This window comes from Eutrema salsugineum, unplaced genomic scaffold (assembly GCF_000478725.1).
Source record: "Eutrema salsugineum unplaced genomic scaffold, Eutsalg1_0 scaffold_12, whole genome shotgun sequence".
Lineage (NCBI taxonomy): Eukaryota > Viridiplantae > Streptophyta > Magnoliopsida > Brassicales > Brassicaceae > Eutrema > Eutrema salsugineum.
In genome coordinates this window covers 5,664,528-5,682,202 of record NW_006256895.1, presented here as the reverse complement: position 1 = coordinate 5,682,202, position 17,675 = coordinate 5,664,528, and the positions used below count along the sequence as shown (strand labels likewise).

The 17,675-nt window shown below is 37.8% G+C and overlaps 1 long non-coding RNA gene across 4 annotated transcripts; it reads left to right on the top strand.

The window, feature by feature from the left end:
* Positions 1-882: 882 nt before the first annotated feature.
* On the top strand, positions 883-2,782 carry LOC112089253. 4 transcript variants are annotated; one of them, XR_002900925.1, is made up of 5 exons: positions 883-1,105; positions 1,384-1,704; positions 1,794-1,984; positions 2,131-2,244; positions 2,472-2,782. It is a non-coding gene; the product is annotated as an uncharacterized LOC112089253 (long non-coding RNA). The 4 variants fall into 4 exon arrangements; XR_002900927.1 differs by having other exon boundaries at positions 893-1,534; positions 1,621-1,704; XR_002900926.1 differs by having other exon boundaries at positions 892-1,704; positions 2,127-2,244.
* The last annotated feature ends 14,893 nt before the right edge of the window (positions 2,783-17,675 follow it).

Here is a 17,675-nt window from a genome sequence, read left to right as displayed (position 1 = left end):
GAGAAGAATTGAATGAATACTTTAAAAGATGAAGAATTAGAGAAAGTAGAAGAATATGAAGATGAAGTAAAAGCCGAAAAACACCAGAAGATAGGAAGTCGGTGACAACAAAAGAAGATGATGGCAATGAAAAAGGAAAAGAAAAAAAAAGAAGAAAGAGAATAATAAAACATTGAAGAAGAAGAAGAAAGAGAATAAAATCTGGAATAGAAGAAAATCAAAAGATGTATGAGAGGAAGAAGAACAAGATGTGGAGAAGAAGAAGAAGACGTGAAAAAGAAAAACCGGAAAAATAAGAAGTAATAAAATACATAGAAAATAAAGAAGAAAAAAATAGGAAAAAAACAAAAAAGAAAACAGAAAAAAAGAAAGAAAGAAGAAAATGATAGAGAAAAAAAATTAAAAGATAAAAAGAGAAAAAAATGAATAATTCATATTAATTTTGATTTTAGTTTGTGTTTATTAATTTTATACACTTATTAATATTAATTTTAAGGTATTTAATATTAAAAAATGATTATCATAGATTAACTTTATTTTAATTTTGTATGTATCAAATTGTTGATTTAATTCTTTTTGATTTCTGACTTCAATGAAACTCTTTGGCCCGTGCAAGGCGCGGGTTAAACACCTAGTAAACTATTATAAACTATTAAAATTTAAGATTATTTTATTTTATGAAATACATAATTTAATTTAGAAAACTTAACATCGTTTTTTCTTACCATATTAATTAACAAAATATAATAGTTCTCTTTTCAAATTGCGGATTAATCTTTAGTTTATTAATATATTAAAGTCTGGATTTTTTTTTCCATTTAAAACTTACGGGCTCAAAAAGGGCTGAGTTAATAAAATTGAGGGTTATAACTGGCCCTGATTTGTGCAAAGCTTTTTTGGTTTCTAAACCTAAATTGAAGACTAACACGCAGACAATTTTTCTTCTTCTTCCTCGATTCCTCTTCTCGAAATCTGAGAAACAGAGATTGCATCAATGGTGGCTCTCTGCTCCAGCGATTCTCTCTGAGAAGAAACCCCTTTTTCCCTTCCACACCCATCCTCGATTTTCTCAGAGGGGTTTCGTTTAATCGCCAACAGAACAGAAGTAAGTAAGCTATATTGCTTCGATTTCGTTTTGCTTGTTTCTGGGTAATCTCTCTCGTATTCGATTTGAGTGTCTTAAATTTTTATTCTTGGATTCGAATTTTAAGGCGTGGATGAGTCGATTTGTGTGTGCGTTACTTTTTTCTTCTGTGGAAGCTGATTACTGGGTTTAATTTTGTGTTTTGGAGTTCACTGGCTTTGAAGACTATATTTTTATTATATGCTCATTAATTGTTTTTCCAAAGAACGTTGGAAAGATTTCACTAAGATCCTTCTCAGGAGTGTCGTAAGAGCCCAGCCACATACGTTTTCTGCTGTTGGGGAGCCTGATCTCTGAAACCCATTTCTCCCATTTCCTCTTCTTCACGCTTTTGTACTTTGACTGCATGGACAACAAAGACGACGCTCTTCTCGCTCTTCGATAGCTTTGGTCTGATTTTGAATTGGATAGTAGAGTTTGTATATATGTATGCGACGAAAAGAGTAAAGAGTGCGGTTTTGAATTTTTAAACACAGCTAGATTTGGATCCTAGAATCATAGAAGAAGAATGCAGTCAAGCGTTTCACAAGAATGGGTGGCCTGATGCACGACAATTCCTGGTACCACTTATATCTTTTGAATTTCTACTTTGTGTCATCCTCTTGTATATATATATTCTAATTTTGGGAATGTGTTGTTACTCGTGCAGGAGGACGCTAAGTCGGTTGGCCAGCTGCGGAGTGAGAGAATGGCCTATTTCCAGTTCTTCACCTTTCGATTTGCATAGTATCAACATGAGTAGATGATTCTCGGTGAAAACAGAAAAACAAACTGGTTTGATTACATGTGAACCTTTGACAGATTCAGAAGTTTGGGCCAAACAACTCTAACGACAAAGAGGTTATTGCTTCAAATCTCCACCTTTGACAGATTCAGTAGCAGCTATTGTCGTCATGATAGTGAATTCTTCATTTATTCTTTTCGATTTGAAAAATATTGTTTCAGTCTCTTAATTTTGATTGATTTATACAACCGTTTGAAGCCAGGAATGTACTCGCCACAAGATCTATCTCAATGGCTAACGAGATTACAGAGGAAGATGACCAGATTCGTGAGCTAAAGGTCTCTTTTTTCGTTACATATCGGTGATATGTTGGCGGGTAAGTCACATTTAAATCCTATTCTAGATTTTGGTTTTGATGCCTACATTATAGTGATTTTTTGGCTGTTGATGTGAGAAACTTTTTCAATTCAAGTTCGTAGCTTTATTGATTTGATCCTTTATAGCTAAATACATGACCTTGAAAAAAAAGTGGAAACAGAAGACGATATATGCCAGAACAATTGGGGAAATTCTTCATCTTATTCTTTAAAATTGTGTGAGAAGGTTTCTTTAGACGGAATCCAGACCTTGCAAGTTTCACATCACAGCAGAAGTGGGAAGATGCTTCCATCTTGGATTACGAGATGGATATTGAGCCAGGTTTGCAAGTTTTAGACCAGATGAAAGCTTTTGCGAGCAAAGACAACAACAAGTTTTGAGATTTCCTACAAGGCAATAAAGGTCAAGCTTGAGATCCGAGGACGAGCAACCTATCCTTTATTCACAAGTTAATATACAAAACCTGTATAAACTTATTTTTTAATTATGTACGTTTACTTTGTAATACTGATCTTTTGTATCATGGTTTCATTTTTGAAAATATAGTTTTTTCTAATATGTCAATTTATCATTAGTTAATTAGTAGTTAATTAGGATGAAAAATAGTTGCAAATTAAGATGGATATCCAATGTTCCTTTCATCGAAATAAGTGACGTAATTGATAGTATGTAAGTATAACGAATAGGCAACGATTCTGTATTTATTATTTGTGACGATTTAGAACAAAAATTTTGTCAAAATGAGTGAAAATGTCGTCAAAATGAGTGACAGATTCAGGACATTATGATAGTCATAAAATATGACGGTTTCGAGACGTTTTCTTTAGTCTCTAATTGATACAATTTTGTTACTTTAATTTCTCGTCATCATTGACGAAATAGTTATTAGATATATCCGTCACAACAGATGTGACATTTTTGTTACGAAAATTTTTTTGTGCCGACTGTATTGTGACTGTCCAAAAAACGTCACAATTCTGTCACAATAATTTTATTGCTACGAAATTGTGTTCATTGTGACGAATTTTTTTTTGTCATAATGTACTTATTTTCTTGTAGTGGAATCCCTGATTTACTTCAAGGTTTTGCTCCTTCCAACGACAAAAAGATAGAGACTACCTTGCAGAGAACTCTAGAGATGAAATATAATAACTTTATCTTCCATTTCAGGAATTCCGATGAAATATATTTATTCTGGTAAAAGAATCTGAGAGATAAAATGAAAATAAATTAGTTGCAGTTTTTTTCCTGCTATGATATGAATAATCTTCCAATAAGAGCAATAATCAGAATTGTAACATTCTTATTCTAGGCTTCCTAAGAAAACTTGAGAAATCGGGCATGTTAAGTTGACCATCTAACCATATTCGGTCAGACGCCTGGTTTGGTCCAGATGGTGAGCCTCAAGTCTGCCAGGATCGAAAACGCCCAGGTAATAATCAACAACATAGACTTAGGCTGATCTTTCACCTACAGCTGATAAGACAAGGGAATAGGAGGGGTGAGTAATGGGGATTACTCAGTGAGAACCAGACCAGACTCTCTTCCCACTCATTCATTTCCAACTAACATGTCAAGAATAAATTCAACAAACAACACACAAGCATCCTAGCAATGCACAAACAACTAGCAAGCAATTGTGATGTCTCCAACCTTGCCAGGTCACACAGACAGGCACTGCCAGGTCACACAGACAGGCTCTACATCGCCAGGTCACAAAGACAAGCACCAAGTCACACAGACAAGCTCAACATTGCCAGGTCACACAGACAGGCTTCCCGTCTTATAGACTCTGGAAGGATCGGCGTACCTTCCCCCACCGTTGAACTACCGCTTTAGTCACACAGACAGCAATAGCCCAGCAAACAAGTCCATACCTCGGCACATCACCACCGAGATGAACACCTGATCTAGCTACACTACCAATCACTAACCACACATCAGGGTGAACAATCAAATATGATGGTTCTTCCTCTAATGAGATCCTATATCATTTCATTAGATTTACACATGGATCTAGCTAGATGCACAAGAAAACAGCCTATGCTCATCAGATCTAGACCTCACACACCAGAAGAAGACAAATGAATAAAAAGAAGACCCTAGATCTAATCCTCACCTGGCCTAAAAGCAGATCTGGATATCTCACACCAAAACGACGATATATCCTGGCATAAAACTCCCATTATGATGAACTCGGTCTTCTTGGAAAGCTGACATTCGGGGCTACAGATTGATATGTATGAAGTCTCGTGGATCCTCACGGATCGCCGGGAAATCGTCTTAGAAAGTGAACGGCGGTTTAGGAGAAAAAGTGACGAAAAAGAGAGAAGATGGAGAGACTATGGTTTTAGAAGCTTGATGAGGGATCAGAGGTATTTATATTAGGTTAGATTAGTTTGGACTGGGCTTAATGGATTGGATTAATGGGCTCGCAAGTGGTTAAAAAAAGGTTTAAAATTGGGCTTAATTAAAAATGTTGGTTTAATTTAAGTAAACCGAAAATTGATTTATCGTAACAACCAACCCGGCGGGTCGGGGTGTTACAATCTTCCCCCTTCAATGGGATTCGTCCCCGAATCCTAGGAAAGAAGTTTCTGAAAGGAAATTCGAAAGCTAAAGAGCAAGAGAAATAAAAGCACAAGGGAGGAGAGGAGCTTGGTCGTAGAAAGAGAAAGAAGTCAGGAATGAGATCAGGAAATAGAAGCAAGAAATGAAATGAATCCAGAAGGAAAGATCGGAGTTGGAATCGAAAGGAGAAACAGGAATAAAAGTTCAGAAGGGGATTAGGAATGGAACCACAAGGAACAATGGCATTAGGGAAGATAGAGGTTAAGAAGAAAAAGACAAACAGAAAAATCAGAAATGAAACAAGAAAGAAACAGAAATGAGGTTAGAAGGAAGAGCAAAAAAATGAAATCAGAAGTGGGACTAGAAATAAAATCAGAAGGGAAATTAGAAATGAACCATGGCACAAGGAGAAATAATGACTAAGAGGAAAGAACAAGAAGGAAATCATATAACCCATGGCGCCAAGAAGGAGTTGAAGGCTAAGGGTTTAGAACGCAGAGTGATCAACAAAATCGTAAAGGAGAGAGAGTTTAAGATATGATACAATAAAACATTTTGAGTAAAATCCAAAAACCATTTGATTAATGTGACAAGGAGGAGTAGAACATTTTTTTTTGTTTTTTTTAAAAGGAAAAATGAAAGAACATCAGCATGAAATCTAACTAATTCCTATGATATCCTAAAAACACTCAATAATTGAAACAAATGAAAATAGAGTTCCACTCCTATGAAAACCTTTTTTTTTTCTAAATATAAAAAGAGAACAATCAGAGGAAGGACCTTCTTCTGCTTCACTACCAGACGAAATGACGACCAGCTCTTTGCTAAACTTCACTTGAGAAAAATGAGTGAACTTCTTGCGCGCAGACTCTTGGGTCTTGAACAGAGGTCTAAGGTAAAAGGAAGAAAGGAAAGGAAAAAGAAAGCTATTGGTTGATATGGCTGAGCAGGATTGGATATACACTAAGGCCACCTTGAAATCCTCTGAATCCGGATAAGAGTGTGAATTTCCCAAAGGTATTCAAGCACATCCGTTCTCTTTGGATAACACAGCTAGGTTCCTCGTCATTCCGAGATCGAACTCGCCTGACTTTTTACAGTCTGACAATTTCTGTGGACTCTTGCGACACCTGCCTTTTAATACATTAACTATGTAGACCAGGTCTGAACCTAATCATACATGTTGAAGGCTGATATAGAACCAAAGATTGCATAGTCAAGACTGGCATCGCACGGTGTGGTAGTTCCAGAACAACCACCCTGGTACAGTCTGAACCACACCAATAACCAGTCTTGCCTAGAGACAATTTTGTTGCAACTCCCAAGGCAGACTTAAACTACCACATGGTTAAAGACATTGCCCTCTTCCATGCGGTTTCTCGCGTACTGCACCTGGGCCCCTAACAACAAACAAGAAAGAGGATAGAGGAAACTATAAGACCAGCCATCTATAAGTTGTTGGTTGTTCTAGGTTTAAAAACATTTTAATTTTTTTTAGTAAAAATGTTTTCACAAAAATATATATATATATATATATATATATATTTTTGGTAAAACACGGGTGCGACCTCCTAAGACAGAGCTAGGAGATCTCCCTGGGCTCCGATACCATTTGTAACATCCCTATTCCAGGCTTCGTAAGAAAACCTGAGAAATCGGGCATGTTAAGTTGGCCATCAAACCGCATTCGGTCAGACGCCTGGTTTGGTCCAGATGGTGAGCCTCAAGTCTGCCAGGATCGAAAACACCCAGGTAACAACAAACAACATAGACTTAGGCTGATATTTCACCTACACCTGATAAGACAAGGGAATAGGAGGGGTGAGTAATGGGGATTACTCAGTGAGAACCAGACCAGACTCTCTTCCCACTCATTCATTTCCAACTAACATGTCAAGAATAAATCCAACAAACAACACACAAGCATCCTAGCGATGCACAAACAACTAGCAAGCAATTGTGATGTCTCCAACCTGGCCAGGTCACACACACAGGCACTGTCAGGTCACACAGACAGACTCTACATCGCCAGGTCACAAAGACAGGCACCAGGTCACACAGACAGGCTCTACATTGCCAGGTCACACAGACAGGGTTCCAGTCATATAGACTTCGGAAGGATCGGCATACCTTCCCCCACCGTTGAACTACCGCTTTAGTCACACAGACAGCAATAGCCCGGCAAACAAGTCCATACCTCGGCACATCACCACCGAGATGAACACTTGATCTAGCTACACTACCAATCACTAACCACACAATAGGGTGAACAATCAAATATGCTGGTTCTTCCTCTAATGAGATCCTATATCATTTCATTAGATTTACACATGGATCTAGCTAGATGCACAAGGAAACAGCCTATGCTCATCAGATCTAGACCTCACACACCAGAAGAAGACAAATGAATAAAAAGAAGACCCTAGATCTAATCCTCACCTTGGCCTAAAAGCAGATCTGGATATCTCACACCAAAACGACGATATCTCCTGACATAAAACTCCCATTATGATGAACTCGGTCTTCTTGGAAAGCTGACCCTCGGGGCTTTAGATTGATATGTATGACGTCTCGTGGATCCTCATGGATCGCCGGGAAATCGTCTTAGAAAGTGAACGGCGGTTTAGGAGAAAAAGTGACAAAAAAGAGAGAAGATGGAGTGACTATGGTTTTAGAAGCTTGATGAGGGATCAGAGGTATTTATATTAGGTTAGATTAGTTTAGACTGGGCTTAATGGATTGGATTAATGGGCTCGCAAGTGGTTAAAAAAAGGTTTAAAATTGGGCTTAATTAAAAATATTGGTTTAATTTAAGTAAACCGAAAATTGATTTATCGTAACAACCAACCCGGCGGGTCGGGGTGTTACAATCTTCCCCCCTTCAATGGGATTCGTCCCCCAATCCTAGGAAAGAAGTTTCTGAAAGGAAATTCGAAAGCTAAAGAGCAAGAGAAATAAAAGCACAAGGGAGGAGAGGAGCTTGGTCGTAGAAAGAGAAAGAAGTCAGGAATGAGATCAGGAAATGGAAGCAAGAAATGAAATGAATCCAGAAGGAAAGATCGAAGTTGGAATCGAAAGGAGAAACAGGAATAAAAGTTCAGAAGGGGATTAGGAATGGAACCACAAGGAACAATGGCATTAGGGAAGATAGAGGTTAAGAAGAAAAAGACAAACAGAAAAATCAGAAATGAAACAAGAAAGAAACAGAAATGAGGTTAGAAGGAAGAGAAAAAAAATGAAATCAGAAGTGGGACTAGAAATAAAATCAGAAGGGAAATTAGAAATGAACCATGGCACAAGGAGAAATAATGACTAAGAGGAAAGAACAAGAAGAAAATCATATAACCCATGGCGCCAAGAAGGAGTTGAAGGCTAAAGGTTTAGAACGCAGAGTGATAAACAGAATTGTAAAGGAGAGAGAGTTTAAGATATGATGCAATAAAACATTTTGAGTAAAATCTAAAAACCATTTGATTAATGTTACAAGGAGGAGTAGAACATTTTTTTTTAATATTTTTTTAAAAGGAAAAATCAAAGAACATCAGCATGAAATCTAACTAATTCCTATGATATCCTAAAAGCACTCAATAATTGAAACAAATGAAAATAGAGTTCCACTCCTATGAAAACCTTTTTTATTTTCTAAATATAAAAAGAGAACAATCAGAGGAAGGACCTTCTTCTGCTTCACTACCAGACGAAATGACGACCAGCTCTTTGCTAAACTTCACTTGAGGAAAATGAGTGAACTTCTTGCGCGCAGACTCTCGGGTCTTGAACAGAGGTCTAAGGTAAAAGGAAAGAAGGAAAGGAAAAAGAAAGCTATTGGTTGATATGGCTGAGCAGGATTGGATATACACTAAGGCCACCGTGAAATCCTCTGAATCCGGATAAGAGTGTGAATTTTCCAAAGGTATTCAAGCACATCCGTTCTCTTTGGATAACACAGCTAGGTTCCTCGTCACGAGATCGAACTCGCCTGACTTTTTACAGTCTGACAATTTCTGTGGACTCTTGCGACACCTGCCTTTTAATACCTTAACTATGTAGACCAGGTCTGAACCTAATCATACATGTTGAAGGCTGATATAGAACCAAAGATTGCATAGTCAAGACTGGCATCGATCGGTGTGGTAGTTCCAGAACAACCACCCTGAAACAGTCTGAACCACACTAATAACCAGTCTTGCCTAGAGGCAATTTTGTTGCAACTCCAAAGGCAGACTTAAACTACCACATAGTTAAAGACATAGCCCTCTTCCATGCGGTTTCTCGCATGCTGAAGCTGAGCCCCTAACAACAAACAAGAAAGAGGATAGAGGAAACTATAAGACCAGCCATCTATAAGTTGTTGGTTGTTCTAAGTTTGAAAACATTTTAAAATTTATTAGTAAAAATGTTTTCACAAAAAAATATATATATTTTGTTTTTGGAAAAACACAGGCGCGACCTCCTAGGACAGAGCTAGGAGATCTCCCTGGGCTCTGATACCATTTGTAACATCCCTATCTCAGGCTTCCTAAGAAAACCGGAGAAATAGGGCATGTTAGGTTGGCCATCTAACCGCATTCGGTCAGACGCCTGGTTTGGTCCAGATGGTGAGCCTCAGGTCTGCCAGGATCGAAAACGCCCAGGTAACAATCAACAACATAAATTTAGGCTGATCTTTCACCTACACCTGATAAGACAAGGGAATAGGATGGGTGAGTAATGGGGATTACTCAGTGAGAACCAGACCAGACTCCCTTCCCACTCATTCATTTCCAACTAACATGTCAAGAATAAATCCAACAAACAACACACAAGCATCCTAGCGATGCACAAACAACTAGCAAGCAATTACGATGTCTCCAACCTTGCCAGGTAACACAGACAGGCACTGCCAGGTCACACAGACAGGCTCTACATCGCCAGGTCACAAAGACAGGCACCAGGTCACAAAGACAGGCACCAGGTCACACAGACAGGCTCAACATTGCTAGGTCAAACAGACAGGCTTCCAATCATATAGACTCCGGAAGGATCGGCGTACCTTCCCCCACCGTTGAACTACCGCTTTAGCCACACAGACAGCAATAGCCCAACAAACAATTCCATACATCGGCACATCACCACCGAGATGAACACCTGATCTAGCTACACTACCAATCACTAACCACACAATAGGGTGAACAATCAAATATGCTGGTTCTTCCTCTAATGAGATCCTATATCATTTCATTAGATTTACACATGGATCTAGCTAGATGCACAAGGAAACAGCCTATGCTCATCAGATCTAGACCTCACACACCAAAAGATGATAAATGAATAAAAAGAAGACCCTAGATCTAATCCTCACCTTGGCCTAAAAGCAGATCTGGACATCTCACACCAAAACGACGATATCGCATGGCATAAAACTCCGATCTGGGTGAACTTGGTCTTCTTGGAAAGCTGACACTCGGGGCTACAGATTGATATGTTTTACGTCTCGTGGATCCTCACAGATCGCCGGGAAATCGTCTTAGAAAGTGAACGGCGGTTTAGGAGAAAAAGTGACGAAAAAGAGAGAAGATGGAGAGACTAGGGTTTTAGAAGCTTGATGAGGGATTAAAGGTATTTATATTAGGTTAGATTAGTTTGGACTGGGTTTAATGGATTAGATTAATGGGCTCGCAGATAATTCAAAAGAGGTTTAAAATTGGACTTAATTAAGAATGTTGATTTAGTTTAAATAAACCAAAAATTGATTTATCGTAACAACCGACCCGGCGGGTCGGGGTATTACAAGAATTATGTAGTAGTTATCAGGGAATAATGTGAACTTCGATTCAAGTCTATAAACTTTATCTTCCACTGAATCTCCTCTTATATTGATCTGACATTACTACAGATATTACTCACCTCAGCTCTATATCTTAAAATAAGTCACCACATTTCCAGTCAAATCCTTGTGTCCTTCGCCTGCTAAGAATTTTTTTTTTTTTATCTCTTCAAACACTTATATCTCATCGGGAGAAACCTGTGGCTAAATATACCAAAGCATTAGGCAGACCTCTTTGAAGAGATCTTACCAATACAACGTTACTATTAGATAAGAACTCACAAGAGAAACAGAAGAAGTGCTGTTATATGCTCTCATTGTACGACTTATTCGATGAATATAGTTGATATAGTTTATGACCTCTGCATAAAAAGGGTTTATGGAAAGGGTAAACAGATTGTATTCCAAGTGCAGAAACGACAACATATTTAAATCACTTTTGTTACTACTGAAATACCACAGATTACCCAACTAATCACAAAAGGGTGATGAGAAAAAGGTACAGTTATACATCGCATAATTCACATAGATGATAAAAACTTACCTTTTGGAAGATAATTTCAACTTAAAGCCCTTGTCAATCGTATTGATGAATTCCCAAATTTATTCTTCTGAACGAATGCGAAGCAACAAACCTGCGCACTGCAAGAAATATCGGATAATTATCGACAGCTACCAACTTCTCTTCTCTGTCAACACTATCACTCACAAATCTTCTTCTTCTTTTTCAGTCGTAAAAATAGAGCAATGACTGTATATTTGGTGTTCAAATTTGATTTCCAATGGATTTAGGTAAAAGCAAAAGAATAGATATCTTATAATATTAAGGAGAAGTACATTTAGGAAATTGACCTCGGTGTTACGTGGTATATTACAATGAATGCCATTGTATAAAAATGTATTCCACGAACAAAAAAAAAAAACTCAAGCCAAAGAGGATCCGCGTCCTTTATTTTGAACCGTTTAAAAGGACGTGGATCCTCTAGTTTGACCCGTTTCTTATTACTTGCAGTTATTTATTTATTTCAATTCTTCAATAAAAACGTAATTTAAAAAAATATCCTATTATTACGGATAAAGTAAAATTCGCAATAACTTTCGAACTCATTTGAATAGATTTGCAAGATTACGTATGCGAATTAAATCTATTTCAAATCCTGTTATGATATCTATTATTAATTATACCAATAATTATTGTTACCAATTACAACAATACGCACTATAATAGTGTAGACAATTCTAATCACTATCACATAACTCATTTGGGTTTAGTTCTCATATTTATTGAACACAATATATTCTCATAAATGTATGTTCCTTATCGTATTCCTTTAATTTCGAAATAATATAATAGGTGCTCATCTTTGAACTTCTACCATAGGATATTTCGAATTTATCCCGTTTATATCGCATCTCCGTGTATATAGACAATTACAACTACTTTACAAAAACAACGTTATTTAATATTTGGCATATCTATTTCAAAAATTTAAATTTCACGAATATTTTTGGCCGCCAATTTATGAACATTTAATGGCTTATCAATAAACCTTATATTTTTTATTATAAATATACAACCCCTTCTTCCAAAACACTCCTCATGAAGTTTCGTTTTCCTCTCTGTTTTTTTTTTTTTTTTTTTTTTTGGTTTTTCATTGTTCTTATGGCTTCCACAACGAAGTTAACCATTTTAGATGACGTTAAGCCTTATAGGATTGGGTGGAAGGTTCAAGTGAAGGTGCTTCATACATGGAAACAATACCAAACCAAGAGTGGCGAGTCTTTGGATATCATACTGGCCGATGAAATGGTACAATATATTATTAATCGACATTATTTTTTAATATTTTGATTGTTCTGTTCATTTTTTTTAACTTTTTGATCATCCAGGGTACCAAAATCCACGCAACTGTCAAGAAAAACTTGCTGCATCGTTTTGAACAGATGATGGTTGTTGGTGAATGGAAGTTCATAGAGAAATTTTCATTGAATCAGGCTTCATGACACTACTGGACCACCAGACATCAATTTAAGATGTCATTCATATCCTCTACAGTTGTCAGCAAAAGTTCTAATCGGTCAGACAGTCTGTTTTTTTCTTTCTCATAGTTTGTTACAATATTGGACGATGTAACCAATACGAGTGTTTTGGTTGGTAAGTTTATCCGTAATATTTTATTTAGTTTGTTCATTCATATTAGTTTTAACAATTATCTGACGTTATTTTCCTAAATAGATGTTATTGGACAAGTTGAAAGTGTCTGTGAGTTGCAAACAATATCTGTTATGAATAAGGACACCACCAAACTCGAGTTCGCTCTACGAAATGCTAAGTGAGTATATATATATCAATACAGACACTTTATTTTTTTATTGTTTCCTTTCATCTGTTTTATGTTATATGTGTTACAGTGATGAACGTTTACCATGCTGATGTGCTTGTATGTGAGGGTTGTCAAGTTTTACCCTAAATGAAATCAATAGCCGCAAGTGCACAGCTGATCGATTGTAGTACTTAGGGATCGAATCCACAGGGAAGGAGGATCTTTCCTGCAAAAACCTTCGAAAGAAATATAAAGTAAGGAAGTCTAGAACCAGGCGAGTTTTGTGAGGGTTTTGGTGGTGTGTTTAAAATGAAAAAACGAATCCTAAAGAGAAAATACGAGAATTAAAATGACCTAATAACTAAACTTAACGAAAACGGGTAAAAAAAAGAAAAACGGCTAACCTAATTGCTTGAATGAAAATCGATTGAAAGAGTAAATAAACTAGACTAAAACTTGAATGAAAATCGGTGTAAATCTATAAGAAAAGAGGCGTTGGGGTTCAGGGAAGTTTTCTCAGGGGTATGAACGATTCAAATCATTGCTAGAGAGTAAATTTCATAAGATCTTAGCTTAAACTTTTCGAACTGGAGTCACGGACGAATGAATATGCCACCGTCATGATCATAGACAACTATCTCTCTCAACCCTGACCAGTAGGTTTCCACTCTGGCCCTGGAAAAGAAGAGGTGCATTATGTTTAATACTCGTCAACATTCACAAATCGCCCATAGGTAGGTTTCCACACCTATGTTTGTTTGCTCTCCCAAACTAGATCTGACACCGGATGAACACTTTCGTGTCACCAAGCATCTGGATCAGATTGTAGTTCATGACGCTACTCTCATGCAGTAAAAACGAATTCAGAAGAAAAAGTTCTAAGATTCGGCTCAAAAGCTCATGGAATCCTCACCGAACATATAAATCTTCATCGAAAATCCCTTAATCCCAACAATAAAAATACTCAGACATAATGAACGAAATCAAAAACATGGTATTAAAAAGTAGAATAGAAACAGAAATTGAAAAAGAAAAAACAAGGGTTCAAGAAACAGATCTCTCTCTCCCTAAAACCTAAAAACAAAGCTTAAAGTAAAATTTCTGTAAAGTATTTCGTCTCTCTTCTTCTCTCCCTAAAAACACCTAAATGACATGTATTTATAGTCTCCAATACTCTCTGGTGTCTAGGGTTCCGGAATTGAGGCTGGGAAAATGATACGGGCTTTAGAAATGTGCCTTCAAAGTTGGAGTTAGCTGGCCGCGGTCGGGATGTGCGTGACCGCGGGAAATGGGTGGCTGACCGCGGTCAGGATGTGCGTGACCACGGGAAATGGTCTGTTGGCCGCGGGTGGAAACTCTTGCCGGCTGGTTTACGGGACATCTTGCTCTTCGCGTATCTTTTGATTGAACCGTTGGATTGCCAAGCTGTAAAGTGTGCTGGAAAGATGATACTTCCATCTTTAAGATCTCCAAATTTGAGCTGGATCAGACGGTCAGAAGGCCTTCAATCGGAGGTGAACTTCTGACGGTTTGACTCTGAGCTGAAATCTGGTTTTCTATCCATTTTGTTAAACTTTTCCCAAAGTTACATGAAAAGAGTCTTGGAACTACAAATACTAGAAAAACGTAATAAAAGTACTTAAAAGCAATTAAAAACATAGAGAAAGTATTTCAAAACGATCCATAAAAGTGGTCAAAATACGGTGTTATCAACTCCCCAGACTTAAACTTTTGTTTGTCCTCAAACAAAGCAAAAGCCTAAACTGGTTAAGTGAAAACAAAAATAGGAAACGCACAAATCTCAGAGACATGAACTCCTAAACTAGGACCAAAGATAGTGCATCAATCCACAACTTAGTCTAGAAAATTCTTACCAATACATAAAAGATACTAGTCCACTTTTTCCATCATGCAAAATTTAAACAATCTAAATCTTGATTCCAGTCAACTAGCTCTCTACATTCATTAATTTCAATAGTGAGTTCCCATTAAAGACATCATCTAGGGTAGACGGCGTTTGGCATTAAAGGGCTGTTTAAATAGTGGAGTTAAAGTGTTTCGGGTTACCTGAAGATCTGGAGGATGCAAGATAATATGCAAAACTGCAAGAGAGATAAGGACCTGTTGATGACCGCAATTTTCAGTCACTTCTTCTTGCCAAATGTTGTTTCATAATCCTTCTTCCTTTGTTGTAAACAGCTATTCCCCCAGACTTAGATTCTTTCTGGGAATCAGAAAATGATCTCTAAAACTCCATAAATCAAACTCCAGTTGCCTTGGGACTTAAAATTCGACCTCTCTAGACTCTCTAAGGCTTTTATTTCCTTTCTTTTGTTATTTTCGGATTTTTTTTTAAAGAGAGAGAGGCTAGAGGACGAGATTGTACCAAAATTTGAGATTTTTCTAAGGCAAACTGAGCTTCCACTTGTGTTGAATCCTTTCGGGAACTTTTCCGGCAAATCGCAGGTCTCTGTCCTTGGTTACTGAAAACTGCGTCGTTCCTCTTTCTCTCCAACGTTTTTGCACTTATCTGCATATAAGAAAATATAAAACAAGAGTGCATGTGGTTTGAAAGAGGATTGGTTAAGGTGGGGAACTAGCTAAAGATGAACTAGCCATTCAGGATCAACAAAGAGTGGTAAAAGGATAAAGGAGTCCTGAATTTATGATTTGTTTCCCTGGTCTAATGCTTAAATGAGAAAGTTAAGTCCAAATTAAATTCAAATAAAACAGAGCTAGTATATCCCTTCATCTAAATCGAAATCATTCAAATTCCTCTGGGGTACTTTGTTTCAAATGTGCTTAGCTACCGCCTAATCTAGTCCTAAATTATGAATGAGCATGTCACTAGGGACAGTCTAAAATCACACAGTCAACTATCATTGATTCATGTTCACCATTCCCTTTTAAAACGTATTTTTGTTTTGAAAGCCGATTTTGAAAAACTTTAAGGAAAATGCAAAAAGTGTAGATAATGCAAGACTCATGAAAGAAAAGTGGTTAGAAAGGGATAAAATCCTCCCCCAGACTTAAATCACACTGTCCTCAGTGTGAAACAAGTCGAGATTGGATGAGAAAAATGCATAGATAATCGAATTGGTAAGGCCAAAGAGAACTTACCTGGATCCGGGATGCTGGTGGAGATGAACCTGATTCATTCGAAGAGGTTTGGGAAGGTGATAGGTGGTGATGAAGGTGGTGGAAAGTGATGAATGAGGTGGAGTGGGGATTGGTGAGGTGGAATGAGGTGAAGTGGGTGGTTTGGGGTCGGGTTTGATCTCAAGGACCATTTACCGCGGTCAAGAGCCACGCGACCGTGGCAAACCGGTGCTCGGCCGCGGTCAGGAAGACGGTGCCGCGGTTGAAGAGGTGTTTCCCGCGGTCAGAACATCTGCGACCGCAGGGGCTTATGTCGCGGCCTGTTCCTGCTTCTCCTTGGTTCCTGATGGGCCGAGCAGTCAGGGACCATCCTTCTTTTTGGTTTTTTTGGGTTTTTGATTTTTTTGGGTTTTTTGTTTTATAAGAAACACCTGAAACTAGAAAAAGAAAAAGATCAATAGAAAAAGAAAGAAAAATCCTAAAGAAAACAATACCTAAATGGGTTGCCTCCCATTAAGTGCTTCTGTTTTAAGTCGTTTAGCTCGACTTTTGGTGTTGGACGTGGCTTAGTCCAATGAAGAAGACCTTGTCCTGAGACAAGTCTTTTTCGACATCTCCTTGCTTTGCCTAGCAGGTTCTTCGTCGCTCCAAAGTTCTTCTTCAAACTCTTCTGTTGCAGAACGTTTTCCTGCTTTGCTGTTGTATGGGACAGCTTCTGTGAAGACATCTTTGTTGATATTAGCAAATGAGATCCTCCGATTCGGCCAGTCCATTATAGCTCCAGAAGTTGCTAGAAAAGACCATCCGAGAATCACTTGATATGTTGCGTCTCTCGTCTCGACAATGTAGAAGTCGACATGCACTATGCAATCTCCTATTCTCAAAAGAATTTCATGAGCTATTCCTTGAGGTGTTGCATTGGAATCATCAGCTAGACTAATCTTTGCTCTAGTCATGCGCAGGTGTTTAATACCAAGTCTCAAAGCAATTGCCTTGGACATCATGTTAAGACAAGCTTCAGAATCACAAAACACATTTTTAAACATTTCTCCTCTAATAGAACAAGAGATAAGAAACTGACCTACACCTTCGATTTTGTGAAGTGTTCGAACAGGTTTACCTCTTCTGGCATGATTGAACAAGTCTTCTATCTCAGGGATTTATCCCTTGCTCTCACAGAAGTAATGGCCTATCATGAAGTCCTTGCAAGCTCTGGCAAATGTGATTCCTACAGGAAAATTTCGGACTACATCATTGAATTCGTCGAGCTTTTCTTTGCTGATTTTGTTGGTGTAGTGGCTGCAGTCTTCAGGTATTTGAAGTTGTATTGAATAGATTGCAGCATCAGATGATGTTCTGGGAAAAGTCAGGCGTCTGGCCCTCTCAAAATAGGTTCGGATATCCTCTTTTGTCTCCTAGCTGTACCTAAAGAAAACTTGCAAACAACCAAGATGCCATATATCATCGAAACCTATGTAAGAGGGATCGATTTCACAAACTTGTTGAATTCAATGAGTCTTTCCCTGGAGATTGGTGCTCCTAATTCCACCATTTTTTCTGGATTGCCTCCTTCTATGAACAGACGATAGTCTTCATCTTTGAGGTAATGCCCTTCATATTCATCCACAT